The following is a 5,563-nucleotide window of genomic DNA, read 5'->3' as shown; positions in this document are numbered from 1 at the left end:
GGATTATGACAAGTGCTTGCACCAGGGTGGTGGCCATTTAGATCAGCTGGGTCCTAGAAATGTTGTAAAGGAACAGAAGCAGCACGGCCTAATGGAAAGTCCAAGGGCCTGGGAATTAGAGAGCCTAGGTCCTTGTCCCAGTTCAGTCAATTGCTTGCTTTGTTATCTTAGGCAAGTCACTTAACTTTGTGGCTCAGTTCTCCTGTTCTTGCTTCTACTTATACTCTGAGCCCCATGTGGGACAGGGACTCTGTCCAACCTAATTAAATTGTAATATATATCCTGGGGCTTAAAACAATGTTGGACACATAGTAAGCACTTAACAGATACCTTAAATAAAAGAAAAGCTGCCAGGACATGGTGACAGATTGAATATAGGGGTTGGAAGAGGGATGAATCATGGCTAAAATCGAGGTTTTAAGAAATGGGCTAAAGTAATGTTGCAGGGGAGGGGACTGTTATCAGATTTGATGGGAATGTTAAGTGGATGTGAGGATTTGGAAGGGAAGATGAGGAGTTCATTTTTGGACAGCTCCAGCTTGAGGTGCCAGTGGGACCTGAATGAAAAGATCTCCTGGAGGCAAGAGGAAATGAAATTGCAGAAACTGGGCTCGTACACTTTATACTATTTCTTAAGGGAATGCTACCTCATTTAGTTGTTTTTTTTTTTTTATTATTTAACACTATTTCAAAGGAACAATGAAAAGTGCTAATTGGAAAATACATGTACTGAATTTCATCTGTTGGGATAAACAGATGAGCCTCAACCTTGAGGTTTGAGAATGGATTGTAGTGATTGTTTGCCCAGTGACTTTTGCCCTCTTGTCCATTCCAGGCATTCTCTCCCAAGACTTGAATGTCGACAGATGAGTAGGCAGGCAGGGGTGGAAAACACTCCTTAGAGCATGAAAAGATTTTATTCATGCCAGGACCCATTTAATGGCTTTGTGATCCCAGCATAGAACAGAAGGTGGTTACCTAGGGAGCTGCTCTGGATTATGACAAGCACGATCTAGGCAGTTATTTTTCAGGATTGTCCCTAGACCTGTCCACCTTCTGCAATTCCCCTGGTGGGGAGGGGATTAAGGGTGTGGGGGTTCTTCAGTAAGAAACCTTCACTGTCATTTGCAGGCTGAACTGGAATTAACAACCAAGTCCTCTGATTCCTTGAGCAGTTCTCTTTCCACGGATGGGTTCTGGTTGTACTTTCATTCAACAGTACCAAGTGCTTGGTACAGTGCACTGCATTCAGTAGGTCCTCAATAAATATCATTACTCCTATCAGCATTTATAGTTTATGTCTACTCTGGGACAAATTAAGTTTATGAAGGCAACTAGGGGTTTCACTTTGTGAGCCACATCAGCACAGGACAATTCCAGTGGTAATTTCTAGCCTAGCCTTCTAGAGAACTGAGCTGTGTAGGCTAGGATAAAGGTTTTAGAAGACAAATACAATGTTCAAGACCTCTAAGGCTGTTCCAGGAAGCCTTAAATCAACACATCCAACTGGAAGGGAATGGTTTAGTGAATAGAGCACAGGCCTAGGAGTCAGAAGGTCTTGGGTTCTTATCCCGGCTCTGCCACTTTTCTGCTGTGTGGCCTTGGGCCAGTCACTTAACATTTTTGTGCCTCAGTTACCTCATCTGTAAAATGGGATTAAGACTGCAAGCCCTATGCGGAACAGGGACGGTGTCCAACCTGATTTGCTTGTATTCATCCCAATGCTTAGTACAGTGCCTGGCACATAGTAAGCACTTAACAATACCATAATTTTTCATTTTTGTTTTTAATTTGGTGCTCTTCCAAATTCTAACACCCTTTATCCATCTATTTGAACGGATAGGAGATACCGGAACTTCTCTAATAGGAAATGGTTTACATTAATCAGTGATTATCTCTGATTGGTTGACAATTTTGATTAACTTGGGACAGCTTCCTTTCATGAAGATGGTTAGCAATCTCATCAGAGATAGTCTATTTCCAATGACAGTGCCTGCACGAGAAGATGAGTTAAGAATTGTCTATTAGCTCTACAATATCAGGAAGCAGGATGGTGGAGGGTTGGGGAAATGGAGAAGAAAGAGCAGCTCAACCTAGCACTTGCATTCTGGCATGTGGAAGTGTGAAAGAAAGTACTATTAGCTGACTAACAAATCATAGTTCAATTGGCCCATTAAGTCTCGTGCAGATCCAAGCATATTTTTCAACCTGCTGTTACGATGGCCCAGTGGAGACATTTCAGTAGCCCATGAATTTCCATTGTTTTGCCTCAGATTTAAGATGCTTTTCTTCTAATGTCAATTGTGATAAAAAATACTTAAAGCTCCCTAGGCCCTACAAGGTACTACCTCTTGAACAAACACAATATTTAGGTATTTTTGTAAAGTGATTACTTGTTGTATTTGCATCCTTAAGTAGAGTGGTTGAAATGGCTATTTTGAGCCTGCGTGTGAAGTCAGAATAAGAAAACAATTGGAGTTGAAGATTTACTAGGAATATAAAATACTATTTCTACTAGGATGAATAGTGGTTGAGTTGACAAATGGAATGGGTACCTTGAAAATCGACTTCATTTTTCATGGCTCTGAAGTTTTTATATTTTTTTCTGATCATTAAAAACTCATTAAAACTCAAGAATAGCTTAATGTGATTTGTGAAAGCATTACAACCAAACTAAAGAAGACTAGTAGTGAAAATTAGCTTAAATGGGTTATTTGAAAATTTTTCTGGACTTTCAGCATCAATCTGTTGTTTCTTCTTGGCCATAACTTTCCCAGCTGACAATTAATTTTTTCATCTGTAGTGTTTGGACTAATAATAATAATAATAATGCTGGTATTTGTTAAGCGCTTACTATGTGCAGAGCACTGTTCTAAGCGCTAGGGGGTAGACACAGGGGAATCAGGTTGTCCCACGTGGGGCTCACAGTCTTAATCCCCATTTTACAGATGAGGTAACTGAGGTACAGAGAAGTGAAGTGACTTGCCCACAGTCACCCAGCTGACAGGTGGCAGAGCCGGGATTTGAACTCACGACCTCTGACTCCAAAGCCCGTGCTCTTTCCACTGAGCCACGCTGCTTCTCTGGTGAGAGGGTCGGTACCAGAGTCTCTCTGGACTACTGGTGAGAGGGTCGGTACACTCTATAGCCTTGGGTAAATATTGTTCTGACACTTGTGACTGAATTATCTAAGATTGAAGGAGGTTAAAATAACAGAACCCTAGAAGCAAGTTAATTTCCTTCAGGGTAACAATAACAATAATAATTGTGGTAATTGTTAAGCACTTTTGTGCCAGGCCCTGTTCTAAGCCCTGGGGCAGATACAAGTTAATCAGGTTGGACACAGACCCTGTCCCATTTGGGGCTCACAGACTTAATCCCCATTTTACAGATGAGATAACTGAGGCATAGAGAAGTTATTTGCCCAAGGACAGACAGAAAATTTGTGGCAGAGGCAGGATTTGAACCCAGATCCTTCTGACTTCCAGGCCCTTACTCTACCTGATTTGCTTGTATCCACCATACCGCTTAGTATAGTGCCTCTCACATAATAAGTGCTTAACAAGAACCATTATTATTATTATTATTATTATGGTTATTATTATTATCTATTAGGGTACAGAAATGAGGGCTATAGACATCTTCTGTATAAACAATCCAAACCTATTTACTCATGGGGATATGAAAAAAATATCTGGCATGGCATAATTTTGCAACGTATAGTAAGATTGGGTGGCAGAGGTGACAGCTAGTTATTTAATAATAATAATAATAATAACAGTAATAATGACATTTGTTAAGCCCTTATTATGTGCCAAGCAGTGTACTAAACGCTGGGTTGGATACAAGCAAATCGGGTTGGACACAGTCCCTGTCCCATCTGGGGCTCAGAGATCAAGAACAGAAAATGGTTTTCAAAACTTTTTTCCCCCCAGATCGGTGATGTCATGGATATCATCATACCAAAACCAAAAAGATTAATGTCTGATACATCTTCAACTTCTCTGTGCCTCAGTTTCCTTATCTATTAAATGCAGATAAGATACTGTTCTCCCTCATAGACTGTGGGTCCTATGTGTGGTGAGCACACAACAAGCTGCCTTATTGGTGACTGTGATTCAACAAACAACAAGGCACTGATGGGCTTTACCTGAGGGCAAGTGATTGCTGGCCTGAGGGGGTAGAACATATAGGGAAGTGGGGTTTTCTCTCCTTGCTCTGCCTGCTAATGGGCCTGGACCAAACAAGGACTGCCATGTAGAGCCAAACCTGCAATGCCCAAGGCAGATAAAAGCCGGTTGTTTTGAATCGTGAGGAGGCACACAGAAGTTACATACAGAACTCAGCAAGCAAGGAGCACAGAGAAACACAATGGACATGCTGATTCAGCACAGGGTAAGCTGAAGGATACAGAGGGAAGTACTTGGAGCAGAAGCTGCAGGAGAGCAGCACTTGAAAGCAGCAGAAGTCAGCAGTACTTGGAAGCAGAAAGAAGAAGCATCAGCAGAACAACATCCCTTGACCAGCAGAACAATATTGGACCCTGAGTGGAGTGAGTTAGAGTGTGTATGTGTCACTCCCTTGCACGTTGGTAACACTAAGTAAAAAGCTTTCCACAGTAACCTTGGCAATCAGAGGTGTGGTTGGACTTTACTTATGTGTTACCAAGACTCCCCCTGTCCAGGAAGGTCCTGGTTGGTATGAGCCTGGGGTGGCTTGCAACATTAAATAAGGCAGGGACTGAATCCATTCTAATTAATTAGTTTGTATATCTCCCAGCATTCAGCGCACTGCTGGGCACTAATTCAGTATTATAATTATTTCCAAAGCCACTTTAGATATTGAAAAATATTCATATGAAGACAGATAATGTGCTGCCCATAACATTATCATATGAGAAAAGATTATTTTAAATCTTTCAGAGATATTTGTTTTCTGACAAAGAGCATGCTCAAGTGGTACTTATTTCTTTGTTTCATAGGATCAGCTGAGATATTCACTTGCCTGAGACTGAGGCGTAATTTCTTGGATATGGTCTGCAGCGCCTCTTGCTTTCTGCTGTAATTTCTACCCCATCAATGGGCCACAGGCCGTCATCTGTTGTGGGTGTCATCTCTGTTGTCGGTCACCTTCTCATCTGTTTCAGCTCCCTGTATTCCCCAATGTTGACTTTGATGAACTAAATTCTTTACTCTTTTAACTTCCACTGGTCTGTGTGAAGCCATTGTTTTTTCTTAGACCCTTGTTTACTGCTTTCTTCTCTAATTGGCATTTAGTTATTCTCTCACCCAACATATGGCTGGTCTCTTTCTCTCACCATTTCTCCCATTATGGCGGCACTAATGCCAGAACTCTCTGGGAAGTTTAGAGTTCTGGAGTCCCCTGGGGCAGTGGTGCAGTTCCTGAGAGGGTTTTCTCTTTCAGAAGAGAGAGAGAAAGCTTATAGCTGAGGGGAGGGAAAAGGGCTTCCATCCCCCAGTCATTCCAAGTGACAGTGAAGGGTATGTGATACTAGCATATGTTGTCTACACTACTTTTGACTGGATTATAGGCATCCCTTGTC

General features: G+C 41.7%; 1 long non-coding RNA gene across 1 annotated transcript; it reads left to right on the top strand.

Moving 5' to 3' along the window:
- Nucleotides 1-4,128: 4,128 nt before the first annotated feature.
- Nucleotides 4,129-5,206, top strand: LOC103164988. The gene is made up of 2 exons (XR_484405.3): nt 4,129-4,552; nt 4,982-5,206. It is a non-coding gene; the product is annotated as an uncharacterized LOC103164988 (long non-coding RNA).
- Nucleotides 5,207-5,563: the final 357 nt, after the last annotated feature.

This window comes from Ornithorhynchus anatinus, chromosome 5 (genome assembly GCF_004115215.2).
Source record: "Ornithorhynchus anatinus isolate Pmale09 chromosome 5, mOrnAna1.pri.v4, whole genome shotgun sequence".
NCBI classification, from domain to species: Eukaryota; Metazoa; Chordata; class Mammalia; order Monotremata; family Ornithorhynchidae; genus Ornithorhynchus; species Ornithorhynchus anatinus.
Note: the sequence above shows the minus strand (reverse complement) of the source record. Positions and strands in the feature narration are given on the sequence as shown.